Below are 18,720 nucleotides of genomic sequence, written 5' to 3' on the forward strand. Positions count from 1 at the left end.
TTGCCCAGGCTGGAGTGCAGTGGCGCAATCTCGGCTTACTGCAGCCTCTGCCTCACGGTTTCAAGTGATTCTCCAGCCTCAACCTCACAAGTAGCTGGGATTACAGGTGTGCACCACCCATCCAGGTAATTGGACTTCTCTTTCTTTAAATACAAAAGGAGAGGGCTAAGAGGCCATCCCTCCAGACTAAAAGTTTGTATATTGATGTGTTATCCTCTTTCAATAGTCAGTTTGCTTCTGGTCAAGAATCTTTCAGGGGTCTGTTTGCTCTTGGTCAAGAATCTGAGGTCTAGACTTTTGCTCAGAGTTGCTGAACCTCTCTCCCTTCCCGTTTGTTTTACTCTTCTTGGGATGATCTCTACCTTCTTCTCCCCTCTCCTGTCCCTACCACACCCCATTATACAACCCCATGTGAAATATCAAGGGTGACCATAACTCACTGGTAGGATGGAGAGGGATAAAGACTTCTGAGCAATTCTCACAGACACCTGCTGTTATCTGGTGCTGGCTGTGACTGGCACTGCTAGAGTGAATCTTGATCATTGCTTCTGGCATGGCCACCCAATACCAACTGTTCTTGTTGGCAGTGAAACTTTCAGGACTGCTGCTCCCAGCTGCTTCCTCTTAGAACCTCTTAGAACAGCCAGCTTCTAGGTCTCTGAGCTGCTGGGCAGTTCCTTTACTCATTCCATACTTCCTACAGAGGGCAGCATAAATCACAGTCTCTGCCAAGCATACGGAGTTGGGATCAACACCAGGACTCGGAATTGGCCTGTAGAATTTTTTCAAATTCCCCTAGCTTGGCGTGAGAGTATGGGAGCAAGAATGAACAGGTTAGGCACGGTGGCTCACACCTGTAATCCCAGCACTTTGGGAGGCCGAGGCAGGTGGGTATCTTGAGCCCAGGAGTTCAAGACCAGCCTAGGCAACATGGTGAAACCCCGTCTCCACTAAAAACACAAAAATTAGCCAAGGGTGGTGGCGCACACCTGTAATCCCAGCTACTCGGGACACTGAGGTAAGAGAATTGCTTGAACATAGGGGTTGGAGGTTGCAATGACCAAGATTGTTCCCCTTCACTCCAGCCTGGGTGACAGAGCGAGATTCTGTCTCAAAAATATACATATACATATACATATATATACATACATATATATATAAATGAATAGAGCCCTCAGCATCACACCCGTTGACCTTCACTTGAAGACAGTTCAGCATGGTGGAGTCAGATGGAGCGGGCCTCAAGTCCCATGCCCACCTCCAGCTTAGTAACAGAGTGGTTTTAGGAAAAGTTACTTAACTCCTCTAAGCCTTGGTTTCTTATTTTTCAAGTGGGAATAATAATGATTGCTTCATAAAAACACATGATTATTTTGAGGATTACGTGAGATCATACGTGTTTCATTAGATCCTGTGGACTGACTATCTAGAGGCCATCCACAACTCCCTTTTCCCTTGCCCTCTGAGTCTTCCCTGAAGTCTCCAGAACTGGCTTAACATAAAATGGGGGCTTTACTCTGAAAACTGTGAGTTCCAAAAGATACCCAGTGGTAGAAATACAGTCCCATCTAAACTCCTCCATCACTCATGTGCTTCTCTCTCTCCATCTGCCGCTATCTACAGCATTCTTCTCTCTTTCTAAAGAATAGTTTCCTCCATTTTTCTGGTCCACATAGGGAAAACATCTCCTGAGCTCAATCTGAATTCAAACATCTCCCCAGTTTTCAAAATACCTGGGGAGAAAAGGAACTGACTGACACAGCTTTAAATCAGGTGCCCACCTCTAGACCAATCAGCTGTGACCAGGAGCCTGGAGGCACATTGCATAAAATGTCAAGGAGGAATCATGACAAGACTGAGGGGGTGGCAGTTCCCAGGGAAGAGGGCGGGCAGACAATAATAAATGTCTAGGGTGGAGGAATTACATAAGAAGCATTAAGACTAGATTTCAGCCCTTAAGATTATAGTATAGTTGGGGAAAAGGCACAAACATTGTCTTCAGTTTAAATTTATTTTGATGCTGAGGGGGTTAATGTAGGGAAAAACCAAAACCATCAATAGTGATAGAAAAAAGCTTGTACCTCTTGAGGTCCAATCAGTGAAGTTCAACAGTGCAGTGGTGGAAGTGGAGTGAGAACTTCTCCCGTTTTCTCTGGAAGACATCTGCTCCTCAGGACTTTCTGCTCTTATGGAGCTCTAAGACCCATTCCTTCTATTGTATTGAAAGACAGGAAGCAAAAGCATTTATTTAAAAATAAAAAGTGGCTAGGAGACAGGTCTTGTCAGAGAAGGAAACCATTTAAAGCAGGATCTTTCTGCCCTAGGCAGGAATTAATGGAATGAAGGTGGATTTACTATACCTATGAAAGAGGTTACAAAGTAGAATAAGACAGGATTAAGGAGCATAATTAGGGTTCATGAAAGGAAGATCAAGAAGCTGGGGACAGCCCCAGGAAGCCAGTGGATCTTAGCCCATGGGGTGAAGAAAGTAGAGAAGGGAGGAGTGTTCCTGGAAGGAGAAGAAGCAAAGGAATTGAGGATGTTGTGAACATGGCATATTTGCGGACAGTCACATTGTGCAAGAGAGTGCAGCAGTCCTTAAACTATGAGATTTTCAGTGAAAGCACCCGGAGTACCTATTATACCTAAAATATAGATTTCTCACCCCTGGTGCAGAGGTTCTGATTTCGTTGGTCTGGGGTAGGTCCCAGGATTGAACTTTACTAGGGCTGTGCTGCAGGGGGTCTGCAGAGGACAGCTTGAGAAACACTGGTATCTCCATTGGCACTACCTATTAATTAGACAAAAGAAATGACTTCTCTTTTGGGGTATGTGTTTGCTGGGTGACAACAGCTAACTACCAGACTATGAAGTCCCCCCGATGGCCCAAGAGAGCTGCTATCAGCCTTTGCCACCAAGTCCACCAATTTGCCAGTGCCTCTTCCAGGGACTACTTTGTACTCTCAGCCTCCAGAGGTGCCACTTGATTACCAGCTGATTTGGCCTTCATCTCACATCCTGTGTGTTTTCACAGGATTACGCCCAGCTCAAGATGCAACAGAATCAGTCTAGATGGTGAATTCTTCTTAGACAATGTTGCTGTTTATATGTCTTGCTGATTCATTTACTTGTCTTTCATTATCTAATTATAGTTAATTTTTATATAAACTTAATAATCAGCATTTGTGTGATAGTAAAAGAGTGATTTGTTTACTTTAATCTAAAAAAAGAGGTTATGTGTTTGAAGAGTAAAATGTTTCTATTCCAAACTTCTCAAGAACTGGTACTATTTACTAATTGCATATTCTTTCTTTTTCCTTCTAAGCCACTTTTTATCTTCTATCCTGCAATCCAACCCACATAATTTTCATGAAGAAAGCGGAATGGTGTCATTTTACAACAAGAAAACTGAGTTAAGAATAAGTCCAATCAATTGCCAGGTGTTGGGACTGAAATGGAAGTCTCTTAGTACTCCACCCAAGGATTTTCATATTAAACAATTATCTTGTCATCATTTTATTTCTGAGTTATTCTCTTTAGTTTTTGTTCTCTTTGATATTCAGAAAAATTGAAAATGCTAATAACATGTGTTCTGGTCCCTTGAATCAGAAATTTCAAGTACACACAGAATGAATTTTCACTTACCCTCCTCCCCTGCGTGCTCAGATTTCTCTCATTCTTCATCCCGTCTGTATTTCTAGATGTTTTTGCAACTATATTTCTCAGAAGCTACCATTTGGGTGAGAAAGGAAATGCATCTACCCTCTGTCTTTATGTTCATTTAATCTAGTGGTTCTCACTCCATCATCACCATGAAGAGTCTTTTGGTCTTATATCTAATTTCCATCTAATCTCTTCTATTAGAAATGTTAGTTCGATTGAGTGATTAACTCTTCCAATAATCAGCAGAAAGAATTATGAAGGCTTAGTCCTCCTGGGTCTAAAGTGCTAGGTAGAATCCTATTTGAAATCTGTGTGTCCTGAGGTTGATCAGGTTCCCTGGTCTATGCTGCCCAAGAACTCACAAAATGAGAAACGGCACTTACTGGCCACCACTAGCTGTGGTAAATCAGCCCAACTGTCCTCACATGTGTACCGTCCTGCCCTAGTCAGGTGAACAGTAGCTATGAACACACCAGTTGATCTTTCGGGTGCTGAATAGTATACATGGAGCCCCCATCAGGATTTTGTTCTGGTTATTTATGGTTATATAACAAAGTAATCTAAAACTTAAGTGGCTAAAAAACCAATAATTTTATTACATCACAGATTTTGTGGGTCAGGGAATTCTGACAGGGCCCAGCCAGGTGATCCTTCTGTTCCAAGTGGTATTCTGCTAACAGTCTGCAGGCTCCACTCACCCCTCTGCACCTTGACAGATGTATAGAAGGCTGAACTCTGCTGGGACTGTTCCAGCAAAACAGTCTCAGGGTATTCAGACGTATGTGGCAGGGCTTCCAGAGAAAGTGTTCTGAAGGACAGAAGGTAGAAGTTTCCAGGTCCCAGAAATTGCCACAACATCACTTCTGCCATATTCTGTTGATCCAATTACATCACCTGCCTATGTAGTAAAGAATATATAGCCATCTTTAATCCATCACAGAGGTTATTCACTAAACATTTAATAGAAGATGTAATAAGGACAAGGCTCAGTATAAGACTCTGGGAATACAGAGGAAAGTTAACACACTCCTGTAGCCTAGAGGCAAAGCCAGTATGTTGTGTAGTTCCTATTTACAAGCTTTCAGTAATTCTCCAACACAACATGTCAGCAAAACATAGAATAAATTTTAGAAACAGAGAATTTAAATGAAAAAGAGAGAAAATTTACTGTCTAATAGTCTCCAGTTGCTTGTAATTCAAATGTCTGTTTATCTAACAACACCTGGCATGCAAATAAATCGTGATGTGGCATTGAAGCTTGAAGTGTTAGAGGGCAAAATAAATGGCAAAGATAACGTCTTTGAGGAATAGCTCTTGTGCATGTTAAGAAGAAACTGTAGCCAGAGCTTAGTGTTAGAGGGATAAATTCCAAATGGCTTCAGTTCTCATATATAAGGCAAGTGACTAGGCCAGTTATCACCCTGGCAAACTTGTCAATCACAAATCAGAGAAAGCTCACCCTTGTAACAGAGTGTTAGGATCATGAAGGAAGGGCACAGCATTCATGTGTCATCTTCTTGGGAGAAAAGGAAATTCATGTTTCTAGTTCAGCAGACTTCTAGCTAGGATATTGCTTAGCCCTGAAGCAGAGGTGTTAGGTAGAAAGCCACTTAGCTTAATAGACTGATACGTCACAATTGTTTAAGGTTTCAGATTTCCAGCAAGTGTTCCAGAGAATATGGTCATACTGTAATAGACTACTGTGTTCTTGAAGCAAAAATATCATAAAGAGATTTTGGTTATGGAGAAACTGGTTTTGGTTCTGCTTTTTAGGCATGTTTTCTTAGGGGCATGGCCATGAAGATCACTGACCTACAAACTGTTCCCTGAATTTCATGTTCTTTTGGGTCTCTGGGCTTTGCTCATGTTGCTGTCCCTGCCTGGAAAACCTAGATCATACTAGAAAAGGGAAAGGAAAACTTGAGAGGTGGTTGGGACCAGAGAAGTGGCTGCAGGAGCCTAGTAGTTGGAAGCCACATAGTTGTTACCATCAGTGATGCAAATGACAACTGCTGTGGTTTAGAGAAGGGAAAGATAAGTGAGGACTCACGTGGTAGGAAAAGGCCTCATGTAGCATGCACAAGCTTTAGCTAAACAGAGATGTCAAAGAAAAGAATTCCAGGCTGGCAAAACAGCACATGTAAGAAATGGATGTGGTTCTGGCCAGTGGTTCTGGAGCACCTACTCTATGGCAGGCACTGGCTGGTAACAAGCCCAGTAAGAGAGCGGGATGCATTCGGGAGAACTCAAGGAGACTGGCCCGGTGCCATAGTCCGTGGGTGTTTGAAGAATGTTAGGAGATACGGTTAGCAGCATAGGGATGGCTAAGTTAGGAAAAGTCTTGAGTCCTCTCTACCGAAGTCTTTGAAGCCGGTATTCTTCATTCTAGAAATAGAAATGTCTTTGTTTATTTCAGAGAACTCCCTCTTTTTGTTTTGTTTTGTTTTGTTTTTTAAGAAGGAGTCTCGCTCTGTTGTATAGGCTGGAATGCAATGGTGTGATCTCAGCTCACTGCAACCTCCGCCTCCTGGGTTCAAGCAATTCTCCTACTTCAGCCTCCCTAGTAGCTGGGACTACAGGCACACACCATCAAACCCAGCTAATTTTTGTATTTTTAGTAGAGACAGGGTTTCACCATGTTGACCAGGCTGGTCTCAAACTCCTGACCTCAGGTGATCCACCTGCATCGGCCTCCCAAAGTGCTGGGATTACAGGCGTCAGCCACTTTACCCAGCCTGTTTCAGAGAACTCCTGATTGATGTATTTCCAAAAGCAGCATCCATATTTCACAGAAAAAAACCCAGTACCTGTAGGCTACATATATCTCTGTTGTCATCATTGCTAAATATAATTTATATATAGGATCATATGCCTAGTAGTTCTTGATACCAGTCCCTGTACTCTTTTACTTTTCATTTTTATTTATATTTTTTTGTGATAGACATGGTCTCAACTGCACAGTGTACAAATGATCTTTAAAATATCGTTAGATTTGTTTGGATGAGCAATTATGAAATTAGGGCTACACTATTTCACATGTTGTGTTTTCCTAAATCACGTTATTAAAATATTCACTTCACTCCAGGAAGATGAGGCTAGAAGAAGGAAGAATGAATGACATGTGTAAAGCAGCCTCCTAAAATTTGAAGAGAAATATAATAATCCCATATCCTCTCTCCATTTCTTCAAGTATCCCCACTACCTGTCACATAAGGCCTGCCTTAAATCCAGCTTCCTCCATGGTACTATCCCTAACCTTTCCATTCACAGTGATTATTCCCCTCCCTGACTTCCTCATGCTTATACGTCATCATTTAATTCTCATTACTCTTTTTGAGACAGGGTCTTGCTTTGTTGCTCAGGCTGCAGTGCAGTAGCACAATCACAGCTCACTGCAACCTTTACCTCCTGGGCTCAAGTGACCCTCCCACCTCAACCTTCTGAGTAGCTGGGACTATAGGCATGTGCCACCATGATTTTTTTTTTTTTTTTTTTTTTTAGTTATAGGGTCTCACAATGTTGTCCAGGCTGGTCTCAAACTCCTGGGCTCAAGCAATCCTCCCATCTCAGCCTCCCAAAGTTTTGGAATTACAGGTGTGAGCCACTGAACCCTGCCTCTCATTAATTCTTAGAAATTAACATAATAAGCATTTTGCAAACAAGCATTATATAAACAAATATATAGGACCTTGCAAAAGGTCCTACATATCTTTTATATTGGTCACAGTGTAGCTAATTAAATAGTCAACATTTACTGGGTATTTAACCATGCCAAGTGCTTTACATGCACTATATAAATTAATTCTCACAACTATCCTGTTAGTGCTATCATTACTCCCACTTTACAGATGAGAAAACTGAGACTTAATCAAGATTATATAGGCAGTAAGTAGTGAATGCAAGATTTAAACTCAGGTATTCAGATCCCAGAGTCCATGTACTTAGCTACTTCTCGAAATAATATAAATAGCATTTATTGATTATTTAGTGTGTTCCAGGCATCGAGTTAAACGCATTACATGGATTATATATCTATATATGTGTGTGTGTGTGTATATATATATATGGCAAATACTACTATTGTCCCCATTTTAAGAATAAACTGGCCAGGTATGGTGGCTCACTCCTGTAATCCCACTTTGGGAAGCTGAGTTGGGAGGATCACTTGAGGTCAGGAGTTCGAGACCAGCCTGGTCAACATGATGAAACCCCATCTCTACTAAAAATACAAAAATGTGTTTGGTGTGGTGGCACACGCCTATAGTCCCAGCTTCTTGTGAGGCTAAAGTGGGAGAATCGCTTGAACCTGAGAAGCAAAGGTTGCAGTGAGTCAAGATCACACCGCTGCATACAAGCCTGACAGAGTGAAACTCCACCTCAAAAAAAAAAAAAAGAGAGAGAGAGAGAGAGAATGAAGAAATTGAGAGGTAGTGAGGTTTAATGGGTTTGTCAAGATCAGATAGCTCACAGGGTTTAGAACACAGATTGGGACCAGCTACAACTCTGTCCCACTAAACTGCCACTTAGAATAGTGAGGATAAAGTATGTAATGAAGGAATTCCTAATGTAGGAATGCCTTCTCTGTACCACATTCTCATTGCTAGAATTCTCTTTCTTCAACCATTTCTTCATGACAGTTTTCCCGTATCTTTACTGTCCTAGGCTTATCTCAAATAAGGTTTATCTTAAAATATGGTCTTCTGAGCTACAGCAAACAACTCGTGTGGGGTGTTCGAATACGCTACCTTTTATAAAAAGCTAGATCACAAAAAATTGAACTTCGTCCCCCTTGGGCTGTTCCTCTCACCAAATAAAACTATCTTTTGAGAAAAAGACTTTGAGATGGCTTTCAGTAGTACATATATGCAATACATGCAATATATGTACTACTGAAAGACGCTACCCTAAGTTTGCTCTCTCAAATGAAATTACAAGGTCCTTAGGCCAGGATCTCTGCCACCCACATTTCCATGCCTTCAGCCCCTAGCACAGAGTGTCATGTCCATTCCCATCTTCTGCCACATGGTCTCTGAAGGTGATGGAGGTCAGGATTTCCATCTCCACAGGAAGTGAGGGTATTAGGAATGCTTTCCATTGTGAATAACAGAGTATCTATTGATGGCTTAAACAAATGGGTTTATAATTCTTACATAGCAGCAGTCAGGACATACATGGCTGCTGACTTTAGTTTAGTGGTTCAATGATGGCAGAGCAGGCATCTCTGTGATTTGCTTGGCCTTTTCTTGCTGGTTACAAGTTTGAAGGAAAGTTATCAAGAAAGGGTGAAAGGCTGTGCCAGTCCTGTTTCTTTTAACAGAAAAACAAAAGCTTTCCCCAAAGTATCTCCACTCAAGTTCCCCTCTGTCTCCCTGGTTACAGCTGGGTCATGTGGCACTGCCTGCTGCAAGGGAGGCTAAGAAGTCAGGGAACGGGACTTCATGAATATACTTTAGTCCTTTCATAACCCATTGCCTGGGGTAGGACACACTGCTGCCCAGAACAAGGAAAAGTAAAGAACTCCTGGATGCTGGAGGGTAATGGTGTATGCCACAGTGGATCATGGAAGTAATCTGTAGCCCATATACCCCATGTCTAATTTGCTTGAGGAGGAAATTAGTCTTTGGGCAACATATACATCCCATTATAGCCTTCCTCCATAGCCTCAACCAGCTGGTATCCATTCCAGATTCCCAGTAGAACTGAAGCCCAGCCGTGAACAGAAGCCATGAATTCACCTAGTTTCTGCCAATCTCTTTCTTTGTCATGAGGCCAGTCATAACTTCCAGCAATCGGAATAGTTATCTCTGTTCTTGAACTCAGACTTGACCGCTAAGAACGAGTGCTGTTTGTTGCTCAGAAGCCCTGCATCGTGTCCCATTCTACCAGATCAGACTTCTTGGTTTTGGACTTTGGCCTGGATGGGGTTGTGGTCCTGGCTGGCTTTCGTTCAAGTTCTTTTTGCAGCATGCCTCCCAGCATGCCTTGAAGCTCAAGCCACACCATTTATGACACGTGATAGATTACTAAATAAATTATTGTTGAATTGGTTTGAATATTTAAATTCCCAGGATGTCAACTGCTGTTACTAACAGCAATGGCCATCTGTCAGAAATGCTATTAAGGAAGTAACCTAATTCAATGAAGATTTGTACCAAGTCAATTCCAACGTATTAGGCAATATGGTCAAAGATAAATGAAGTTTCATTTTTTAAAAAGAAACTTTTGAAAGTTCCATATGTCAAATAATGAACCACCACAACAAACAGACAGTGATAAAATAGGACAAGTCTAAATATGGGTTGATCTCGAGCTCTATGGCCAATATACATTGAATATTGATGACTGAGGTTTCAGATAAAGTAGGTAGAAGGAGAAATTCATAAGGCTTATAGAATAACAGGAAAGCAAATATGGCAGCAGCATGTATGACTCTTGGTATCTACATTCAGAAAAAAAGTCTCATTAGAGGAGTGGAAATACATTTCATTACCCTGATAATTTTATTTAATCCATCATATCTCTATAGCTTAGAGTTAAGAAGAATGCTTAACCACAATAACCACATTCCCCGAGAGTCCTGGTATACGTGTATCCCTGTAATTCTGCCAACTTTTGATTTTCTATTTTTTTCTTTAGTTGGCTTATTGCTTATACGTACTACTGAAAGCCATCTCAAAGTCTTTTTCTCAAAAGATAGTTTTATTTGGTGAGAGGAACAGCCCAAGGGGAACAAAGTTCAATTTTTTGTGATCTAGCTTTTTATAAAAGGTAGCATATTCGAATAACTAGAAGCAGATAAATAGGTAGAGAGCATATGTCTTTCATACTCCACATTCGGATATTTAGCAAGGTTTGACAGGGTTTGAATGGCAATTACATCGAGATTGAGCTCTCTGGCAAGAGCCTGCACTGCAGACATTGTGCCTATGTTGCTAATTGACGAAATTTTTATATGCTATAGTGACTGGGTGTGCATATGTTAGGGATGTTATTTGGTTATAAAAGTTCAGAAATCCAACTTGCTTTCTTATTGTCTTGAGGGGGTCTCCGAACCTATTTCCGTAGGTAGGGCCATAATTTTCCTCCAGGAGAAAGTCAAGTAGCTGAATGAATGTTTCATTGAGATCTCAGAGCACCACACCCTAACCAGACATGCAAACTTTGATTGATTTGTAGCAACTTTTGGCACTGTGTTGAAAAGGGTTCTGAGATTTCATCCAGACTCATTGGGAAAGATGGTCTGCTTCATGAATGGGATCTCCCAGGAATGGAGCGAGGGTGTGCAGTGGGAAACATGGATCCATATGCCATCAGTGCTATGGATCAGTGTCACCTCTGAGAGCTTATGAAACCACAGATTGCCATGTTTTAATAAGTCTGGGGTGGGACCTAAGAATTTGCATTTCTAACTGGTTCCTAGGCGAGTCTGCTCCAGGAACCGCATTTTGAGAACCACTGCTATAGGTTACAGCAGAAATCATTTTAACCAGGACATTTTAAAAACAATTTTTAACAATTATTTCCAATTGCTCTAGTCATAGAAAAGCCTTGATATGAAGATTTTCTGATTTTAATTAACAAACATCTCACGGAATCACTCGGAAGCGTTAGTGCCCTATAGAAACTGACGTTCTGGATGAGTTGTTTGATATTGATCATTTGAAGTTTAAGGAGATGTTAGCTAAAAACAGCAATTTGGAGTTTAGTCTAACTAATATAGAAAAGCGCTCTCAGTGCCAATTACATACCAGGAAAAGCCGCATTGCAAGCGCTCCCCTGGTGCATGGATCCTGTAATCAGTATACAAGAGGACATCTGTCCTCCTGTTTGCTGGGCCTGTGGGATGGCATCCTGCTCATCTAACAGGCATTAACATAGTTAATAACTTAGTGCATGACAGGCAGATGGAGTTTTACATATGTTATCACATTTACTATATCACCACATTTAATGCTCATATCAATTCATTCTCCAGGTAAGAAAACAGAGGCTGAAAAAGGTTAAATAACTTCCTCAAGGTCATAGAATTTGTAACTGGCATAACTGAGACTTAAATCCAGGCAGTCCACTTCCAGGGCTTAAACTCCTAGGCCCTGCACAAGATTGCAACTGCAGGCCACATTGAATTAAACAAGCATTGGTTAAAGAGCAGAGCCTTGTTTTCATAACACTTGAATCAGACATTAGTTGTTCACAGATGATTTCTCTCCACTTTGATTCTAGAAATGCTATTTTAATACCACCTTGGTTCACCTAGATCTCTGTTGTCCTTACATGGCAAGGACACCCCAATGACCTGTATGGGATCTGCTTCCACAAAAGCTCCACACGTGTCATGCATTGTCAGTCATATCTCCTTTTATTACTTTATTTTATTTTATTTTATTTTATTTTATTTTATTTTGAGATGAAGTCTCGCTCTTGTCCCCCAGGCTGGAGTGTAATGGCATGATCTCAGCTCACTGCAACCTCCGCCTCCCAGGTTCAAGCGATTCTCCTGCTTCAGCCTCCCAAGTAGCTGAGATTACAGATGCCTGCCACCACGCCCAGCTAATTTTTGTATCTTTAGTGAAGATGGAGTTTCACCATGTTGGCCAGCCTTGTCTCGAACTCCTGACCTCAAGTGATCCGCCCACCTCAGCCTCCCAAAGTGCTGGGATTACAGGCGTGAGCCACCGCGCCCGGCCTCATATCTCCTTTTAAATATGCCAAGGGACTTGGTTATTTAAAGGAATCTACTGGCAAATGTTCTTCTTGGAAAATGAAAGATTTTGTAATTAAAATAATCACCCCATGTTCTGTTTTTTACAAGTCTGATTATATTTTAGCACCAGATTTTTCTTGGCAGGTGGGAGGTGTTTGGTTTGAGTGGGAAGAGTATCGCCCAGAGGAGAATTTAAGAGCCAAAGCTAGAAGCCCATTTGCTATTTTATCCTTTTCCTTCTTGTTCTTCAATCTAAGGGGCAAGATGGGACTTAGACCAGGAGCGAACATGATTGCACTGACCGAGGATTTCTTTGTCTGGGTAGTTGTCACTCCTATGCCGGGAGAGCATTGTCTTGCCCACCAAGACTCCCCACAGTGGTCCCCACCGCAGCCTGCTGGGCACACTGAACCAAATCACCAGCATCTGCAAGGCCAGCATCATTCATGTTTTGGTAAAGATCAAGGAAATGAGAGGAAAGGGTAATCAGAGATTCTCATACCAGAAGCCAAAGAAATCCTTTGTAATTTTTCCACGTATTCATCTAAGGGGGAATTACCAAAAAATTCAATGGCACTTTCTCACAGAGGATTCTCGTCTTGGGAATCTTAATGGAATTCTTCTCACACATTTGAGTTTGCCTGGATTTGTCTCTGTGTACTTAATTGATTCACAGAGCCATTTTGTGTTGTGAAAACTCTGGGGTCATGAATAGGGAAGGGGCGGGAAGATAATCCCAGACTAAAGCCTGGGCTCCTGGAATAATTGCTCTGTGGCATTGGCTTCATGAATCTTCACTTATTTAAATTATGTTTAAAAACCCAAAAAGCTCTCTCTAATGCCTGAGCTGTATATAGATCAACGCTTCTCAGACTTTTCTACTGAGGTGCCTCTAATGCAGCAGAAGGCTTGAACCACACTCTGACCCTGGCCCTCCCACTCTCCTGATGTCTGTGGTCATGGAAGGAAATCCGCGACATATCCTTCTCCAAGTCTTCTATTTTAGCTAAAAAATTCCCATAGATTTTGCACCCCTGCTTTGGGCCTTGGAGTGTGAGTTACCCTAGCACAGGAAAATGGTCACAGGTCGCGCTTCCACCAACTGAGCTGTCAGATTAACCCTGGATCATCTAACTCCAGCTTTGAGGTCACATGTGAGGCCAAATGTCTCAAGGTCATAGGTCTATTACATTTACTTAGAGCAGTAAAAGTAACCGGACTGGTACCATCAGAATTATGAACTACTGATCTTTTCTCAAATATGAATGGATACACTGAAATCAGTGTAAGTTCTACTGATTATGGTAAGGGTAGAGGGAGAGCATGTGTATAACTTTAGCCTGATAGAAGGATTTATAAACATTCAGATGTCAGGCCTGGTGTGGTGGCTCACGCCTGTAATCCCAGCACTTTGGGAGGCCGAGGTGGGTGGATCATTTGAGGTCAGGAGTTCGAGACCAGCCTGGCCAACATGGTGAAACCCCGCCTTTACTAAAAATACAAAAGTTAGTCGGGCCTGGTGACAGACGCCTGTAGTCCCAGCTACTCAGAAGGCTGAGGCAGGTGAATTGCTTGAACCTGGGAGACAGAGGTTGTAGTGAGCCAAGATCGCACCACTGCACTCCAGCCTGGGCAACAGAGCAAGACTTAGTCTTAAAAAATAAGTAAATAATTAATTAATTAAAAAATTCTGACATCATAAAATGAGGGTTAAAGGGGAGAGAATATGTATGTGATGGCCATATTCTGCCACCTTAAATCTGTGGAAATGTTTTTTACAAGGCATGGGAGTGGGGTATGGAGAGAGCATGTACAAAAACATTTTAACTCTTCTCAGGGATCATCTCGGTGGCAAAAAAAACATTTTAACTCTTCTCAGGGATCATCTCGGTGGCAGTAGGATTGGTATTGTTACACTGAGTCTGTTGTGTATTAGGTGGGATGAGGCAGTAGAACCCTGGGAAAGGCACCGCTCAGATATGCTGCCTTTGGGAGCATAGATGAGTGATAGACCCAGCTTCCATGCTCTGGAACCACCCCCTCCACCTACTGAGTTGGCACTCGGGCCATGCCCCCAGGGCTGCTCCCAGCCATTGAATGAGCAGAGCAGTACATTAGTGCAGATCTGCTCCTACCGGAGGCAGGACTTCTGCAGCAGGTGACTGTGGCTGCAGGAGTTCCCCTCTGCCTGGCCAAAGGTTTCTTAGAACTGAGCTGCAGTCTAGGGCTCTTCCTATCCACATACTTCCCTTCCTCGGTCCCTTTCTCAGTGTTAGACTTGCATTGCATCCCTGCTATTCTTGTTTCCTTCCCTTTGCCCTTCCCAGACACTTCCCTACGAAAAGCTCTTACATGGTTATTCCCATCTTGGTGTTTGCCTTTTCAAAGACCCAAAGCAACATAAAAATAGATGGGCAATTACGAGATGTTCTAATTGCTAGGATTCTCAGTATGAAAGGGTTATACATATAATATGGAATAAGTTAAGTAAAAACCCTGAGTCCTAAATGTGACTTGGAAGAAGCAGCATGAATTCATGAGGTTGTTTGTTTGTTTGTTTGTTTTTTGAGACAGGGTCTTACTCTGTTGCCCAGGCTGGAGTGCAGTGGTATGGTCATGGCTCATTGCAGCCTCGACCTCCTGGGCTCAAGTGATCCTCCTATCTTCAGCCTCCCAAGTAGCTGGGACTACACATGTACCACCACACCCAGCTATTTTTATTTATTATTTTTTGTAATATGGTATGTTGCCCAGGCTGTTCTCAAACTCCTGGCCTCAAGTGACCCTCCTGCCTCGGCCTCCTGAAGTGTTGGGATTACAGGTGGGAGCCACGACACTCTGCTGGTATTTTATCTTTAAATATCAGCCAGCCTCCGGGATGGTCCCCAATGCTTCTCTCCTTTTCACATTCATGTCCTTATGTCATTTCCTCCCCCTCCCCTAACCTGTGTAAACAATAGGACATCATGGGATTGACAGGGTGTGACTTCCAGTGCTGGATCATAAAAAGCACTGTGGCTTCTGTGTTGTTCTTTTTGATCACTTGCTTCTGGGGACATTAGGGCATTCAAGCAGCCCTGAGGAGAGATCCACATGGTGAGCCACTGAGGGCCTTGCCAAGAGCCAGCACCAACATGCCAGGTTTAGAGTGTACCACCTTGGAAGTGAATCTTCCGTCCAGTCAAGCCTTCAGATGACTTCGGAACCATCCATGTAAACCTCTCTTGGATTTCTGACCCACAGAAACTGTTGGAGGTAACAAATATTTATTGTTGTTTTAAGAAGCTATGTTTTGAGGTAATTTGTTACACAGCACTAACACACACACACACACACACACACACTTACAACTTTGTTAATTGAAAAGGCCTAAAATCAATGTCCTACCCAGTCAAAATGGGCTCCATTAGAGTTTAGATCATGGTCTTGAAATATCTATTCACTGTGAAAGAAACCAGGCCTTCTTAAAGCAGTGACTTATGGTAGGAAATGTACCAAATGAACCTGGAATGTGTTGTTATTCCAAATAGTTCTCTCAAAGGGACCCAGGAACCAACTTGAAATGGCATCTACTAGCCCAAGATGGCAGAATTTGAGCTTCAATAATGACAATAACTGCAGTGGGTTGAAATCCTGTCAAATATGTTTAAATCCATGAGTCCAAAATGCTATTTAAAAATAATTGGTCACCTTTGGAGGTTGATGGGGAACTAATTGATTATCTTGAAAACTGGTTAAAAAAATAGCAAGCAAGCGTTTACTGGCATTTTCTATATAAATTGTACCCCTGGATTAGTAGATGAAGGAAACATCTCTTTATAAAAGTATTTTAGGCTGGGCACGGTGGCTCATGCCTGTAATCCCAGCACTTTGGGAGGCCAAGGCCGGTGGATTGCTTGAGCTCAGAAGTTCAAGACCAGCCTGGCCAACATGGTAAAACCCCATCTCTACTAAAAATACAAAAATTACCTGGGCATGGTGGCAGGCACCTATAATCCCAGCTACTGGAGACTGAGGCAGGAGAATTGCTTGAACCCAGGAGGCAAAGGTCGCAGTGAGCCAAGATTGTGCCACTGCTGCACTCCAGCCTGGGTAACAGAGCAAGACTCTGTCTTAAAACAACAACAACAACAATAAAATGATTTTAGCTAATAAATGGAAAAGAAATGATAGAATTAGAACATCGCCACTTTGTAACCCCCAATGAATTAATGGATTTAAGCATTATCAACAGTTTCTAACATCACAGACGGACAAACATGTGCCTCCTGATTGAAAAAACAGAACATCACCTGTAGTCTTGCCAGGGAGATCAAACTGAAGTCCAATTAACCTCTGGATCCAGCTGTCAATTTGCAGGAAATAGAGGACAGAAGCATCTGTTGAACTGCACCATGAGGATACACTCAGCAAAGGCCAAACTATGGAAAACGATACAGGTCAAACAGCCTGGATTCTTTAACAGGTAAATTGTAAGGAAAAGAAGGGGCCGAAGGGGAAAACTTTATATTGAAAGAGACTTAAAAGAAACAAAATTTTAAAAATGGGCAGGAATAAACTACAGTCTTTAAGAGTGCATACTTTAGTGATAAAATGACAAAGAAACAGAATGAAGTGATTCCTATAAAACGGTGGTTCTCAAGCTTTAAGTTTTCATGAAAATCACCTGGAAAAAAATTTAAACATGGATTGCCGGGCTCCACTCCAAGAGTATTTTATTTCTTAGGTCTGTGATGGGGCCCAATAATTTGCTTTTCTATCAAGATTCTAGACACTTTGAGAACCACTGCTATGAAAGGTGGGATAGTGATTTCTTGGGATGGAAGGGTAAGGATGGAGGGAAGGGACTATAGCTGAGACAGGATATGTGGAGGGGCTTCCGAGATAGCTGTGCTAGTTCTATTTCTTGACTTTGGTGTTGGTTATAAGAAAGTTGGACATGTAATAATTCATTAGGCTATATATTTGTTTCATGTATCTTTTGTATCTGTTTTTTCTGTTTGTTTGTTTGTTTTAGATGGAGTCTCATTCTGTCACCCAGCCTGAAGTGCAATGGTGCAATCTCAGCTCACTGCAACCTCTGTCTCCCAGGCTCAAGCCTCCTGCCTCCACCTCCTGAATAGATGAGATTACAGGCACGCACCACCAGGCCCAGTATTTTTAGTATTTTTTGTATTTTTAGTACAGACAGGGTTTCACCATATTGCCCAGGCTGATCTTGAAATCCTTACCTCAGGTGATCCACCCACCTCGGCCTCCTAAAGTGCTAAGATTACAGGTGTGAGCCACTATTCCCGGCCTTTTGTATCTGTTTTATTTTTTAAATAACAAGTTTAAAAATAAATATTCTGCAAGATTAAACAAATATAGATTTAAATTTTTACAGTCCAATTGAGTGACTTCCTCATGTTCCAAAATCAGGAAGTAGGTGTGGGACATCTATCTCCGTATTGCATACACAGTCTGGATTCTAGTTGTAGACTCCATATGGGCTGTCATACACCCTACTACAGAAATGAGAGAAATCCCTGGGAAATGGAACAGTCTCACACATGAGAGATATCTCTGACAACTTATTCATAACTGAGTACTTCTCATTTATCTTTACCAGTAAGTGATATTTCTGAAGCACCAATGAAAATGAAGTCCTGAAGTCCTGTGCTCAATATGAAATGTTGGAAGTTAGAAAGAAAAAAACAAAACGTGGATCCAATCTCAAGGCACTTTTAGTTTAATGGGAAGAAGTGGATTATTTTAAAAGCTACAAATAAAGTTACATAGAAGTAGCAAAGTTGATATAATTTCTGTTGCTCTCTTCCATATATTTTATTTTACAAATTTATAAGATTATCAATTTGGAAGCCATGTTTATAACCTACGTTCAAAAATATTCTTAAAATATTTATTAAAAAAGTTCTAGCGAAGTCTTTATGATAACATCTTTACAGTATCTTATTTTATTTCATCTTGCTTCCTTTGTATTACCATCAAATATTTATTCAGTATCTTCTCTTTGCAAGATAATGTATTGAGGGTTTTACAATAGCTTGTTATTAAATTAAAATAAATAACCTAGCCATATTGCCATTTGGCTAAGGGGCATAATGTTAACATTAAGTGATAATTTTCCTATCTCTTGCATCTCTCCTACTTCAGTGTCAGCAAGATGATCACAGTGTTCAGCTTTTCATTTTCTTTGTATTTCTTCTCTTTGAAGTTGGTATTACATGGACAATACAATTGCTGTGAAATTGTGTAGGTGCCTCCAGAATGCCAGTACCTCTGAGGAATGACCAGGAATTGATAGTTTATATACTAAGGACCTCCTTTATGGTTTTTAACAACTTTTTTGG

The 18,720-nt window shown here is 41.5% G+C and overlaps 1 long non-coding RNA gene across 1 annotated transcript in view; it reads left to right on the forward strand.

The window, feature by feature from the left end:
* Positions 1–18,158, forward strand: part of LOC105541867 — a 37,013-nt gene extending 18,855 nt beyond the window's left edge. Inside the window, exons 2-3 of the long non-coding RNA XR_001006388.1 lie at positions 15,430–15,622; positions 17,979–18,158. This is a non-coding gene — a long non-coding RNA (uncharacterized LOC105541867). The remainder of the gene's footprint in view (positions 1–15,429; positions 15,623–17,978) is intronic.
* The last annotated feature ends 562 nt before the right edge of the window (positions 18,159–18,720 follow it).

Source organism: Mandrillus leucophaeus, unplaced genomic scaffold (genome assembly GCF_000951045.1).
Source record: "Mandrillus leucophaeus isolate KB7577 unplaced genomic scaffold, Mleu.le_1.0 Scaffold246, whole genome shotgun sequence".
In the NCBI taxonomy this organism is placed as follows: domain Eukaryota; kingdom Metazoa; phylum Chordata; class Mammalia; order Primates; family Cercopithecidae; genus Mandrillus; species Mandrillus leucophaeus.